Source organism: Mustela putorius, unplaced genomic scaffold (assembly GCF_011764305.1).
Source record: "Mustela putorius furo isolate JIRA1106 unplaced genomic scaffold, ASM1176430v1.1 tig00001618_pilon_pilon_pilon, whole genome shotgun sequence".
NCBI classification, from domain to species: Eukaryota; Metazoa; Chordata; class Mammalia; order Carnivora; family Mustelidae; genus Mustela; species Mustela putorius.
Window position 1 is genome coordinate 426,212 of NW_025421819.1, and position 15,583 is coordinate 441,794.

At 43.5% G+C, this 15,583-nt stretch overlaps 1 protein-coding gene across 11 annotated transcripts in view; it reads left to right on the forward strand.

The window, feature by feature from the left end:
- Positions 1-4,051: 4,051 nt before the first annotated feature.
- Positions 4,052-15,583, forward strand: part of MYT1L (myelin transcription factor 1 like) — a 390,355-nt gene continuing 378,823 nt past the window's right edge. For 2 of the 11 annotated variants that reach the window (XM_004745719.3, XM_013052873.2), the window contains exon 1: positions 4,056-4,274. The gene's annotated coding sequence lies outside the window, so the exon portion shown is untranslated. Of the gene's footprint in view, positions 4,275-8,910; positions 9,395-10,471; positions 11,053-15,583 lie in introns of those variants that run through there. The other 9 variants (XM_013052872.2, XM_013052863.2, XM_013052871.2 and 6 more) reach the window with 9 other exon arrangements.

Below are 15,583 nucleotides of genomic sequence, written 5' to 3' on the forward strand. Positions count from 1 at the left end.
TGATGTGCCGCTCTTTGTGCTACAACCCCCAGATTTCTTTCTCACCCCTTGATTTTTCAGGTAAAGCACCCAGACCTTGGTCCTTACTGTTTGCTGTAACATTCCACAGGTGCACAGCTTGATTAAAACTAATTCCCTGCGATGAAGGTGAGTTTCCCATCTCGATCGTTGTGGTGTATTCCTGAAGTTGCTCTTATCTCATACAAGCCTAATTCAGAAAGTTCAACTGTTAATGGAATAGGGGGGTGGGGAGTCGGGGGTCGGCTATGTCATCCCTAGTGTGGGGGAGAGGACGGGGAGTGGGGGTGTCTGAGCTCCAGGTTTTAATGGCTTGCTACCCCGTTGTGATGATTTCTCCTATTTGCTACTGTCTTCAGTTAGTCCAAGACTTCCTTTCCTATCACACCGTTCCGTCACTGATGCAGACGTATTCTGAAGAAAGGTAATAAAGTTAAAAAGAAGATATTTAGGGACAGTGTCTTGAGCTTCCTGTACCCAAACTCAGAAAGGTCATCCTCACGCTTTACAGGGAGATCTGGTCCCCATCCATTGCCTTGGTGTGAAACATGGCGTCCGAAGAAAGGTCAAGTCCCATGTAGATACCTATCATGTTGAGACCGACTCTGGCCACAGGTCCAGAGATCCAGTCGCTGTTGGTTGGAGAGACCAGGGCATGCGGCCAGTAGCTGCAACACACCCTTGTGTATTGCCTGTGTGTTTATAGTTCAAGACACAACAGCACCTGGAATTTATTTTCTTTTGTATTAAATTGGAGGACATGACAATTAAAAGGTGCCGCATATGTATTTCCTCTTGCAAAGAAGTTAATTGATAAACTATTGATTAATTAATAAGATAAGCTACAAGCTACATTTGCTAATACAGAAAAGCAATGAATCTAAAGGCAACATACTATATTAGAAATAATTTAAGGAAGAGTATGATAGATGTTTGGAAGCAAAATGATGCATTGTATGGTTTGATTGTGAAATACAGTAAGATCTTTAAATAGTCATTGGGGTACTCCCTGGTCCTGATGTATCCTACTGCAGAGCCCTGGAATGCATTTTTAAAGAAATCTTAATGTATTAAGTGTACCTACAACATAACTGCAGAATGCTTGTCTGCATGCTCTGTGGCTTCATGACCCCTTTACATGTCCCCTCCTCTTAAGCCATGTGAGTGTCAGTCCTGCAAGGGCTGTATGGAAGGAGCACAGGGGCTGCTCTGGAGCCGGACTGGAGCCGGGCGGTTGCCACCGGTAAGAAGCAGACACTGACGCTGTGGTAGGGAGGGCGCTCCCGACGCCGCACACTCCAGAACACCTTTCCTTCATGGCCAGCCAGCACGAGGGCCTCGCTCACCGACGCTCATCACCCCGTCCTCCCAGTGACATAGACCTACAGCGCCCGGTAACCAAGAGCGGTTGGAACAATATGGTGCCTGTGCTTGCGTGTGTGCACACGTGTTCATGCGCACATGCTTCCATATGTACAGGCGTCCTCTACCCAATAGACTGTGTATCTTCGTAGACATGTACCTATGTCTAAGGAACATAGCCACATATGTAAGCCGGTGGTTTAAAATATCATAGTATCCTTCAGAGATTTATTTATTTCTTATTATAAGATAAACGTGGGAATAAATTTTAACTAAGAAAATTGATCTTACTGCTAACAGAGCTAAGCTAAGGCAGAGAAACAAGTGAACTGTGTGTCCGTGTGTGTGCGCACACATACATTCATTTGTACCTCATTTTTAAAAGAGCACTTGGAAGTATTATAAAATAATGTTACATTGCATACTCAAATCCTTAAAAGCAGTGCAAAGGAATTCATGATTTGACCTAAACATACAAATTTTATATACATTTTATTCTGCTTGCTCTTTTTAGAGAAATGCTTTGTCTTTTATAAAACGGAAACACACCCATTGTGCTACAGTTCCTTCTACAACCATTTTGGAGTATTCCTTCCCTCTGTAGTGACCATATAACTTGAAGAACTGTCCCTTATCCGTGGCTGCTTGTCTGGGGAGCTCAGGATCAGTGTCTGAGACACAGGAGAATACATGCTCCCGTTTTTTTTCCACCGACTGTAAATGATTCCTATTCTTTGCTCCACAGAACATCCGATGTGCTGCCCAATCAGCTGAAAAAGCTGTACAGACGTCATTAGTTGTGTGTGTGTGTGTGTGTGTGTGTGTGAGAGAGAGAGGGAGAGAGAGACAGGGAGGCAGGGAGGGAGGAGGTGGGGAGGGGGCGCCTGCAGCTGCTCTGCCGCGTGCCGAGTGGAGTCTCCATTAGGGCAGCTCTATTGATTTCTGATTCACACCACAGCAGCAGGGCTGGAGCACAGGAGAAAAAAGATCAAATTTCGGGGAGAAGAATTACTGAAGGCAAAAATGAGTGCGCGCGCACACACACACATCACGTGTTTGTTACCAGAAGGAATCAATAAGGGAAATTAAGACAGCAAAATTGAAAGATTGTTAGTAGCTTAGAAAAAAATGTATAAGAAAAAAAAAGTATAATGAATTCAGGAAAACCCTTGGTTCTAATTTCTAAGCCATTTTTATGAGAGATGATAATCTTATAATTTCCAGAATGCCTTAAAAACCAGAAAAATTTGACAGAGGTACTGAAAAATATAGCTTATTTGAGGGTAATATTAATGTGCCTGAGAATTTTGAGAAAAAAGTCAGAGGTTTATTTTTATTAAATTCGTTTGATTATTGCATCAGTCAGTCAGCTCTCATTTTCCTATTTTGGAGGCTTTGTGTTGCATAATATCTGGGGATACAGTAGCAGGTTGGTTGCAAATGTTTGAAACAGAAATAGGTTGCATTTCAGCGTCCAACTGTGAGCCTGTGAAGCAGCTCCCGTTCTCTGGAGGTCTGCTGCCTCGGATTCAGTTAGAAATTATTGTATCGAGGTGTAAAATGGTGACTCGGTCTTTCAGGCGGCTTGAGTTTATAACTGGCCCTTTTACCCCGAGACTTATCAACCGCTTCCCTCCCCAAAAGAATGACAGAGGTAAGTTCAGTTTTACAATAGTGGTGTTGTCAGGCAGGCAGTCGGCATGGGAGCAGCAGAAAATGAGCAGAATCGAACAACCCCTCCCATCCCCCCCCACGGCCACACGCACACACACGCACACCCACCCACCCACACGCACACACACACTCCAACACCAGTCGGTTAAGGGGAAAAAGGGCGATACCTTTTTAAAAAGCGAAAGGCAGTAAGCCATTATTAGCAAGAGCTATATTGAGCATGCTTGCCAGACAGGCAGCAAAGCCGAGCTCCAGTTCCGCCCAGACATGTGCCTTGCCATTTTCATTTTAATCAGCCTGCTCAGGATGGCTGCTGATTCATTTTGCAGGATGTCCCCCTGGGAGCCAAGGTGGAAGCCTGAGGCGAGCTGCCACTGCATCAGGGCAGCACAGAACATCAGACAGGGAGTGCGGGGGAGAGGAGGAGGCAGGAGATTCCACACTCCACATTCCAGATTTCAATATGGCTATTTAAAAATCCTTCCCGAAACCAAGTCCACTACAGAAAATATAATGAAGCAAAAATAAAGAAAAAATATGTCACATTGTCATTTCATTATCAAACCACCCGCCTCCGATGGAACACACGCGCGTGCACACACATACATACACACACATGCGCATTTCCATAGAATGCCTTGAAATTTGAAATTCTAGTTTTCTTCATTATATATATATATATATATATATATATATATATATATATATCTTTACCTGGTAACTAGCTGGGGTGGTGTACCTGATTTAGCTGGAGACTTTGATTTGTGGGATTGACAACCTTATTATGCAGTGAGCTTATTATTGATATTATTCTGCTCTCGGTTGCCATGGCCACCTTGTGAGAGACATTCAATTTTCTCTCTTCCATCATCATTATCTATGAGGCCATCTGTTGTGGAAAATGAATTCAGCCTCATTTGCATGACTGATAAGCAATTTTTTTTTTTATCTATTTAACAGAAGGTCATATGCCGGGGATTTGGAGCTCGTGAAAAAAAAAATGTGGAGAAAAAAAAGCATATCGAGAGCATGAGTGGGAGTGTGTGCATCAGGGGACGCATGTGGAAGTGAAACAGATCCCTCCGGCCCGCGAGCCGATGGCACTGTATTTGTCAGTCCTGCCCGGGCGACATTTTTCCCCTAAGCTACCGCACACTAAGCAGAGAGAGAGCTTTCCTCGCAGCCTTCTGGAAGCCCCCTGATTTTTTTACGCGTTGTTGGTGGGTGTATTTTATTTTATGTTTTCTTCCCTGGACTATGGGTTGCGGTGTCAGTAGTCACTGAAGACAAAAAGCAGCCTTTTCTGCATCTCGGTGGTAGGCGTATTCCTCATCCTCTTGCAGACGTGCGGTGGAAAGGGTTTTCTTTTCTTCTGGTGTCTGTTGAGCCGGCACAGTTAACAGCATTGAGCTGGTTGGTCTTTAACTCGGGAGCGGTTGTGGCCATGCTGTGGGGTGTGTGGTCCTCGTTAGGTGAGTTCTGTGCGCTTGGCGGACAGGGAGCCTCTTGCCGGACGCTGAGGGCTGCGGCTGCAGTATCCATTGTTTGCTCCTTTCTAAGTTGTTTTTACAGCATGGCTCAGAGCTGAGATGCTCCTGCGCGAGAGAGTTTGCAATCCACAGAAGTCTCTCTTCACAGCAAAATGGGTACTGAGATGCATGCCTTAACTGTGATGTTGTTTATTTAAGAAACTGCATGGACAATCCTTGGATGATTTGCTGAGACTGAAACAAAAACTTCCCAGAGACTTTCCTGGGTTCCTTTCCATTACAAACACAGCAGAGCATTGTTTCAAAGGCTGGGAAAACATGAGATATTCTTGGTGTGATGTTCCCTTTGCCTCGTGGTAAGGAAGTTGACTTACATTGTCTAAACTGAGAAACTCAAAGATTTTTAACTATAACCTAAATGTCCAAAGTTGATAGTGATGAAACATTATTTCAGTTGTAACAGAAATATGTCTTCTAAAGCAACTCAAGTATATAAACTAGAAGTTCGAACTGCAAACATTAGTTTCAAGATAGACATTAATAAGGAAATAAGTATATAGGCAAACAGTCATAGGCAAACAAACAAAATATAGAGCACTGCTTTTGAATTTAGTATTAAATTATCCATGACAATTTCTTTTGCCACTAAAACCATACCATATAATCAATAAAATTTTTAAGTTATCTGTTTACTTTGAGCAAAAATATTTTTATAAGAGCTTTTATGTTAAAGTGCATTTTACTGAACAAAATTAACTTTATAGACAAAAGAACCCTACCACCACTCTTATAGGCACAAGGGAGTCTTTCTAATTGTTCAACTTCATAAAAGCTATGCAGGTTTTAAATGATAAATAGAGCACATCTCCCTGCAGATAAAAATGTGATTACTTTAAAAAGTGTTTCTGTACAATATTCCTTTTTGAAAGGGATAAAAAATGCAAAGTTCCAGTGCATTCCTGCAAGTTTTCATCTCTTCAGAACTTTGAATACAAAGTGTTGATCATATATTATACACACTTCTAAGTGACACATTCTAGGAAAAAATAAGTTTATTTTTTCTAATTGACCTGAAGGAAAGGGTATGATTCTATGATCTCAAGCCCAATAGGTTACTGGTTGAAATTCTCCTTGAGGTTGTACTGTAGTTACATATTTTCTTTACTAAAGACAATAGACGAGTGTTGATATGTTTGTATAATAGTTTTTTACTTGATGGCACTTTTTAAAAAACTCTTGCCACAGTATCACAGACTACTCATAAGCAAAGCAGCTGTTATGTAATCCTTTTTAATCAGCCATTTTTTTATATTTTGCTTGAGTATCACAGAAATGATTGCATTTTAATTCTTAATTACATACTTAGAAAGTTCGAAATAATAAAAACTTGATCGTTTGTGAAGATTATTTAAAGTGACATCACTTTTCTCAGAGGACTATGGTTGAAGCATGGCAATGTGATACCTGGATCTCTATTATAAAATGAAGGATTCTGCTTTTCTTGCCTTTTGATCAGTACACGTAGTCTTCAGATTTGTAAAGGAAAATTGTCAACTGCTGAGAAAACTAGGAGGTAGTATAGTTGATTTTCCCCTCCCCCCCCCCAAAAAAAAAGTTAATTACCAATCTTGGTTGGATTCTTCCTTGCCTCCCTGACATTTGACTGCTGCTAATTCACTGATTAATCTCATTAATGTGATTATAGTGGGATTTGGAGCTGGCTGCCATTGTTCTGCAGACTGTGCTCTTCAGCCCGAGCACTTGCCACCTCATTCAGTTTTGCTGTGATTTTTCAAGGCTGGTTGAGTGAGCCATTGTGAGCGAGGCTTCTCCCCCTTCCCTTTCAGCACCGGGAGCTGTCCGCCGCGGCCGAGTCCATCCAGCGGCCGGACTTCCCCGAGTTCACGGCCAGGAAACATGGCTCACTTGCTTCGCCTCCATGATTGTGCTGGTTGAGGCAGAAGCAAGGGAGCCTTGATGCTCACAACGGGGTGTTTTGGAGATGGTGGGAGAAAAGACATGCAATCTTAGTATTTTATTTTGCACATAAATATTTTATCCTACTTTCCAAATTACCAACCATATGATCTCATTAAAATTACTTGCATCTGTACATATGGTGAATCGAAAAACTGTAAACCCTAGGTAGACATGTTTTTCAAATGGAAAATCTTTTTTGTAATGGCAATCTATGTAATTATGGATAAAATCTAGTTGTGAAATGATGAGTCAGGATTATCAAGATGAACCAGGAAGGCAAAAAGTATGCATGAAACACAAATTTCAACTTCTCTTGAGTTATACTTGCATCCTATAGCAAAACTTAGGCTGATTTCATAAATCTGTGTTAGAAGCTGAGATCAAAGCTGAAGGCCCCATAATTTGTGACCACGTATGTCTGGTGTACCAAAATTCCTAAAGGAATCTGAGCACATAATTTCCCTTTGGATTGTAAAATTTAACAAGCATGATTTTAGGAAAATGTGGGTATTTTTCAAAAAGGATCCTTTTCAGTGTGGGGCTTTCATTGTTCCTGTTGTGTTTTTCACCCACCTTGTTTATTTATTTATTCTTTTATGTCTTGAAAAATATTTATATTTCATGCTTTACCACTGAATATGTCTGATGTTTTATGTCTGTTTTTTATGCCAATTTTCAATAGATTAGGGAAAAGAGACGTTATTTTGCAACTTCAGGGCTTTTTAAAGTTTTTCTACTTGTTAAAACTATATTTAAAATTTAGAGTTAACAATCTATTTGTTGATTTCTTTTTAGAAATATTTCACATGTGTGATTTAAAAATCCAAATCAGTTTTCTCTGAAAAATTTACTTTGTTGCCTAAATGATATTTTCAAAGTCACATGGGTAAACCAGATTTCCAGCTCTACCTGTAGGATAATCCGATTTGCAGGAGAGGCATTGCTTTCAGAAACATAATACATCACCTAAAATACTTTGTTTACTTACTCTATATTTTGATGGCTATATTTTTAACTTCAAACAACTTAACATTTTAGTTACTCTTAAATATTTATGTTAAGAAACCCACTCAGTGGAATAAGAAGGACTAATGAAACACTTTTTGGTGCAGACCGCCCTGCTCTGACACTGAAGTATGGCTCATCAGGCTGTCCTCTTGAGTTCAGGGCTACAGTTCCAACCAATAACCAGGTTTTCCAGTTGCACCTACTACTTAGCCATGAAGCCTGCCTTGATACAAAGCCTCACCAGAAGTCTGTCCAGGCAGCAGATGAATAGTAGCTTCAGAAAGAAAGATCTTTAGTTTTGATAAATTCTTACAATCCAATTATTTCTTATTATAATTTGATTGTAATAGTATTATGCTCTTTCTTATGTTCAGTGGTTTAAAAAGCCCTTTACACGAATGACTTCCTTTTGTTTTCTTTGAAAAATACGTGTAGCATTCCTCAGGAAGCAGTAATAGAGGCTAAACTTGAACAAAACTTGCAAATGATTAACATTGTTCAGCCGGCCGAGTTTCATCACAGTATATTCTTCAAAACACTGTACCTGGCATTGATCTATGTCAGTTCCAAACTAAAGAGAAAGGATATCACAAACTTAAAATTAGGTGTGTATAAAATTATTTTTTACATTTTATTTTGAAGTGGCAGGGATAAAGCACATATAAGTTCCACATGGGTTGATATTCAAAAAAGATATTTTAAATTGGCATACACTACATTTTAGAAATAATGTCCACGATGGCCATAACTGGTACAAGAAATAATACTAAATACCTTTGGGGTAATTTATTGTATGATTTTCCTGATATTAGATTATTCTAAGGTAGCAGCTATACGTTTTCCATCAGTGGGCTCTATTTCAATGCAACATGGTTTCAGTTTGGAGTATGCTTTGTGTCCTGTCTTCTCTCTCTCCCTCTCTCCCTCTCCCTCCGTCTCTCCCTCACTCTCCCCTCCCCCCCTCCCCTTTCCTCCCTCTCTCTTTAACTCTGTTCCTGTTTGTCTGTTTTTGCCTCCCTCTCTTCTGCTGGCTCTCTCACACCTGCATTGTTCAAGCATACACAATGATTTTTCTATGCCTGTTTTCACAATGAGACTGTTTTAAGCTTTGACATTGTAATGAGTCCTCAGGGTATCCGTGGAGGTAATCCGAGATGGCAGAGAAGATGTAAGCCAGGTGTTATAAGACTAGAAAGAACGCATAAATGCTTATTTGTTATGTGAAGCAATACTGATAAGCATTGCTGTATTGGGCTGTTCTGTTAGAAAATTTTTCCTAAAATGTATCTCTTTAAAAAAAAATCCCTACTCCCCACGTGGTGATTATTGGAAAAGTTGGGAGGGGGAGGAAACGCTTTAGTCCAAGTGTACGGGGTGTTGTGCTGTGAGGGAGAGCAGTACAGGGTGTCCTAAAGCCTTTCTCGCTCTCAGACTGCGGCGGTTTCCAGCAGGGCTGGGTGGAACAGGCACGGTGGGCTCTGTAGCAACCAGCACGTCTGCGCTCAGCACGCAAGGCGACAGGCTCGGGATTTAGAGGAATCGCCTCGGAAAGCCAGAATGGGGGGTTCTTGGTAACTTCAGACTTGAGTGCTGTCCCCGACGGAAGCCACAGTGGGCGCCTTGCGCGGTGGAAAGTCTGCAGTGCCTCATCAGTGCTGGCGACTCTGCCCTAGACTCTCCCTGAGCACGGCGAGCTGACAGCCCGGCGCCGGAGGGCGCGGGCCCGTGGAGCAGGGATGCATAGGGGAGAGCGAGCAACACGTGCCAGGGGCTCTCCACAGCGGAAATAGCCCTGCATGTGTGGGGAAATAGACTGCGGAGCGGGATTTCGCTTCATGGCCACCAACTCCTCTGCAAAAAAGGTATCCCTTTCTTTCTATTTAAAGGTTGCTTGGGATGTATGTGGTGGTTGCAACTTCCAGCTGTTGGAAATTATTTCACCTGGTCTCTTAAGTACTTGAACAAATAGTTGTCTGCTTGCCTACCTGACGATCTGCAGCTCTTATGTGATGACAGATTCTGAAACTTCCTAAAATCGCATGGTTTGGTGTGTACAGGAGCCAACAATGGACTCTTTCTCCAACAGATCTAGTCCTGCAGGATCAGGTTTCTGTGGGCAGGCGCCCCAGGTGCCTGCGTGCCGCTGGAGTTGTCATGAAACACAAGTCTGTGTCTGCAAGGCTAGTGTCCAGGGGCAGGAGTGGGAGGTGCTAAGTAGCCTTTGTGATTTCGTGTGCACTCTCATAGTGGTGAGTGTTAGAACAGAGAGGTTTGCAGGAAGTGTGCTGGTGGAGTCGCTGCTGGACCCAAGCCTTTATTGCCTGACTCAAGAAGCCATCTCTAAAATCAGCACTTTTTCTTTAACCAGAAAAATGCTAATGAAAGTCATATATCTATGTTCCATTTTGTATTTCTGAAATCTTATTTGGTCTTGCCTTTTCAGATAGAACTTTTTGGGGTATTTTCTTTCCTTCAAACAAGACCGAGAGGCTGATGATGTGTTAACTTTCTTGGAGAAATAGTTTTATGTCTTTTGTTTTAAGAGCAAGTGATAAAAGGAGCTCCCACTGAAGCAGCACGGAGTGTGGTTGGCAGCCCCGGAGAGGTTCAGGAGAGTCCGTTCCAGTTAACTCTTGAGTAACTGTTCTCCCATCGGAAGCGCCAGGGCAGGTTGGAACCTCTTCTGGTTTTGTTTCGATGCTGAGCAGTAGTACCGTGTACAGTATTGTGGGTGCAGCTGACTTGGTGAGATTTCTTTAGCCACAGCATGAATTTGCCATAACATCCATGATGGTGGGAGGTAATTTGAGATCTACTGCCTAAGCCGGCCACGGCTCCCGGACTGACTCTGGTATTTCTAGTTCTCATCTATTACATTGAATACGGCACCGCACATGATACACATTCAGCTCTAGAGATTTAGGGGCCTGTGGGTACAATGTAAGAAGCATACAGCGTGCATCCCCAATCTTGTCTGACTGTGTTGCAGGCTTAATAAACAGGAAGGTTAGAAATCACCGGTTTAATCCACAGCTATCACTTGAAAAATAGCTAGCTCAGCGCTGAAGTTCCCTCCCGTGCTAGGACTGGGGGAAATGGATATGTTTTGTAGTGCTTAGAGGATGCAGCCTGCCACAGGGTAAGTCGGAGGCGGCTGGTGCTGCTCCGCGGCCACGGCCTCCCCGGGAGCCGCTGCCTGACGCCCAGCCCGGCCGCCGAGGCTCGGCTCCCTCCACCAGGCAGCGCGGCACGCGTGACAGCCTGGCCGGCGTTTAGTGGTGTCAACTTATTAATTTCCATCTTCGACTTCAGGCCTGTTAGTTTCCTGTCTGAAAGCATTATTACTTTTGTCCATGTGGCAAAATAATTAGCATACAGATGAGCGGCGGCCGGGCGTCTGAGCGCCGGTGGAGGAAGATGTGCAGTGCAGAGTTGATTGGATGAATGCGGAACAAACGGTGAGCGTTCGGGAGCATTGCAAGAGTTCTGGAGTCCTGGAGCAGGGTGCGGGATTTTCTGGGTGAGTCCCCAAGATGGAAGGCAGGGTGGCCGCCGTGGGGACGGCTGCTTGGCAGGAGCCGGCCTAGCCAAAGCAGCCGGGGGCCTGCAGCCCTGCAGCCCCGCAGAGGCAGACCATGCATCTGGACCACTTTGTTTTGCGGTGGCTCAGGTTTCTCTCTGATGCTCCCTGCAGGTAAATATGTCCTGTCCTTGTTGTTGCCAAGCGGTGGCTGCGCTCCCCAAAGTGGAGCAAAGTTCAACTCCTCCTGGTCAGCAACAAAAGAACCGTCCTCTGCGGCTGGCTTTGGGGTACTTGCTTGATGTGTCTTCCCATGCCTGTGTCTGCAAGTGAGAATTCCCCGGAAGGAGATGACTGCTTTCAGATCTTTACAGCAGCCATGATTCAAGGTGTTTAATTAATGTTTTCTGGAACAGTGTATGCAGACCAGGAGGATGAGCTAACGCGGTTTCAGTTCAAGCTCAGGCATAATTGGTTTTGCCTGGTATATATTGTTCCTAGCTGGAAGAGGATTTTTGGCTAATTTAACCAGCAACTTACAAGAAATTGTGAAAATCGATCTCAAGTTTGTATTGATTCTGTAGGATCCACAGATAGGAAATAGAAAAATTAGCCCTGCCTCTGATACTTTCGGTTCTTTTCGGGGAAAGAAATAATAATAATAATAATGGAAACTGGTTTTACAAACCAGTCTCCCGAGTTGGGAGATAAGTATGAGCCTGCTGGAATCCCAGTTCTGACATACATTTCTTATATAATTCTCTGACTGTAATACTGCAAGAGGGGTGTTTTACTGTCTAGTTAGAAATACTTCCTTCTCTGGGAATTCTCCGATAAATAGTTCTCTCTTGTTTTCATAATTTTTACTCTCCTTAAAAGGCAAGCTTGTCATTTTAACTGACCTAATTCTTTCATGTTTCTAAGGTGGAACTCAAGTAGGAATCCCTACCCTTGAAGTGCCTATTGATGGTTTCTTAAATATAGCAAATCACTTCAGGATTTTATTTTGCTTTTATTTTTAGGTTTTCTTTTCTTTTCTTTTTTTAAGAGTTGCTTTCCTTAAGCTCTTTCCTTAGACAATGACAGCAACCATTTGACAGAAAATTCAACTTTCTGGAGGGTCATTTCTTCTGTTTTAAAAAAACTATGCCTTTCCCCAAAAGGAATAATAAAAAAACAACTCTCTTACAGAGAAACTCACCCTCAAATACAAGGTGTCAGAAACATATTAACCCTTTGTGGGAAGCCCCTGTCACTTGGCTTTGATCATTCCCCCTAGTGCTGCAAGTTTCTGAACACTCACACTGAGCTCTTTATTTTCTTGCGTAATAGATGAATTCTCTATTTTTATATCAATGCATATATATATAATCTTTTTAATTATATTTTTTAATTTGCTAGTAGCAGTGTCATTTTTTATTCAATTCCACAGTATTAAATACCAAATTGTTCTCAGATTCATGAACTCTTATCTAGAGAAAATGAGTGTTTCCACTATTTCTCCCCACTGTATTTCATTTTATTACTGAGTCAAGCTTTCCCCGATTAAAATAACTCCTTTTAGTTTGGTGATGGGTTATAACTTTCTTGGGGCAAATATGAGCATCAGTCTTTACTCTCAACGTGTCCGTTTACAAACAGAAGGGAGCACGGGCAAGACACCTCCCAGTCTTCCTTTGTGCCTGGCTGCCCTCACAGGTGTCGTCCAGCTTCTTTCTAAGGGCCAAAATTATGTCATGAGTTTCCACTTGACAGACTCACTGTATGCCACTATCTGTCACATTAGCTCTCAGGCACTGTGGAGTTGGGAAGGGCTTGCCTTCAGAGACAATGAAAGAATGAAGTCCCACAGCTAGAATGCGGTGCTGTACACCTGCGAGGGAGCGTGGCTTCTAAGGGGCCGCCCGCCCGCCCACCCGCCTGCCTTCCTCCTCCTCCTCCTTCTCCTCCTTCTCATCTTCATTTTTATTTGTTTAATTATTTATTTGGTTTACCTCTAAGGTTGAAGATCAACTTTGGAAGAAAAGCAGCTTTTCATAACAAATCTTTTGAGCAGTCAATGAGGTGCCAAAATACTAGCTGCAACCCAGAGCCTCTTTGCCTCACTGGGGAAGAGGGGCTGGCAGACGGGCCGACGTCTGCCCTGTGGGGTCTGCTCTGTGCCATGGGTGCCCCAAGGCCAGTCTCTTCACGGGCTCCCGTGGATGGTAAATGAAGATGGGTGTCAATAGTTTTCTTTCAAGAGGTTATTTGGTCTTATTTTTCTTAAAATTCTGTACTCGGATGTGTTTTTGCAGTCCCAGGAGTACTCGATCAATCTCTTCAAAGGTTTTGCGAGTGAGGGTGGATATGTGTTTTTCAAACCCCAGCGTGAAAGTATTGTGTGCAATCTGACAGTACTTCGGCCGTTGGCTTAATTCGTGTACCGTGTGAACCTGCTTTGGATATGTTTGTGTACTCGTGGAGAGAGCTGGAAGGAACTTTAGGGCTCAATATTACATGCCGCCTGCTTTGTACTGAGGTCTGGCTGCTCTAGTCTCAAATTGCTTTAGAGAAAATGTCCTGAAGATTATTAGACATTTACTTGTGATATTTTCAGATTTGGAATGTCCAGTGTAGATCTCTAAATCAAACAATTCTTGAATTAATAATTTATGGGGTGGGGGCTCCTCTTAGTGCCTTGTCCGTTCTCCCATCCCTAGGGGCAGATACTGTTTTGGGGAGAGCTTCACGCCGCCCCTCAACCTGGGCTCATAATGTATTTCAGTGGCACTCAACAAAATGGTTTTTTTAAAGTCAGCATTACCTCTCGGCCCCAGGGCTCACTGCATCACTCAAGCCTGAAAGGGAGGGGGAGTTCTTAGAGACTGACTTTAAATTTGGCCCAGTCTCCTCCTTCCCGGGTACATGTATGCCTCCAGCCTGTGCCATCCGAACAGAAGCTGAGAGCACGAGCACTGTCGCCATGAAACAATGCTAGCCAGACTGGTTGTGGAAATAATCGAGTCTGCAGGGCACCCCATAGAGAGCCATCAAATCGAGTCTGCTCTGAGCTGTCTGTAGATGGTGAACATTCAGAAATCAATGCTGCATCTGCTAGTGGACCCTCTGGCTCCCTGAAACTCCCACCTGCCTAATGCATCTGGGCAAGAGCTTTCCAGAAACCAGTTTCCTTCAGGATAAATTTAATACGTCTTGAGGGCCAGGCACAAGCAAATTGATTCTATCTCTGCACCAGGAAAACTCATAAACATCTGTAAGAACACAGATTTTCAACAAGCCCCAGATTAGGGGGTACGATTTTGTGAAATATCCCAAGCCTACTCCCTTCATACCTCGTGCCAGCATGGCGTTTTTTAATTAGGAAGTTGATTAAAAAGGGCACGGTAGACCACGGATGTACGGTCCTTTGGCGTCCGTCCAGCTGCTTGTTGTCTGGGTCACGGAAAGTGCTGCTCATCACTAGTTGCAGGGAAGAGGGGGGATCATCATCGGCCCGAGGGAGGGGAGATGAGCTCGTCCTGATGGATGTGCGGATGCCAGTCGGTTGTCGCTTTCCCCAGACGAGGCTTCTCTGCAGACAGACCTGCTGGCTTCCTTCGGGAAACAGTGACCGTTTGGGCCGTGCCCACACGCAGCAGCTAGATGGTTACACTGAAGGACTCAGAGGTTCCGATGGTGTGACAGGGCATAACTACGTGCGTTTTCTAAATTCACATTTATGCTGACCTTGTGTCCTGTAGTTTGCAGTGGACGGTGGGAGTTGCCAGAGAGGGACGGACGGATGTGCTGTTTATCCTCAAGAGTTACTGCTTTTTCCCTTTTTTCTTCTCTTTCCTTTTTTCTGAGGGAAATTCCTTTCTTCACTAGCTTTTTTTTCTTTTTTCTTTTTTTTGGGCTTGGAGTATATTATCAGAAGAGTAAATTGTTATGCTTAAGTGTAGTGCTCCTGAGGCCACTGTGGTGTGAATAAGTTGCGTGGCATGGATTTAACCCTATGCATGCCTAGTGTGGCGCTCTCCCAAGCCTGTGCACACCAAAGAAGTATGAGGCACCCACCATTGAGCTCAGATGAACTGCTGACGCTGAGACCCCTTGTGTCTAGGGCAGACACTAACTCAGGGTTCAAGATCAGAGGAAATGTTGTCCCCGGAGGATCTCTGCTGTGGGGGTAGTGCTTCTTTCTTTTGTTCTCTTTCTCATGGACCCTACTGGCACGTTAATAATTAGGTTTAGATTTTGCATTTTAGAAGAGTCTAGGTGAGAGTCCAGCTGGAGTCGGTAACAGTGAGGGCAGCCCAGGGGCTACCTTCACCATCTTCTCCTGGGAAAAAAACCAAAACATCAAAGTCGGTGTTGACGATTGCAGGCAGGGCCCCTTCCGTTCAGCTGTTCCTTCCCTCTTAGCGTATAACTGAGCGCTTCGTGCAACCTGCGTGCACTGAGCACCTATTACATCAAAAGAGCCCAAAGAGAGGGGGCTGACAGCTGAACTTCCGAGCCACACGACTCAGTGTGTGTGTGTGCATAA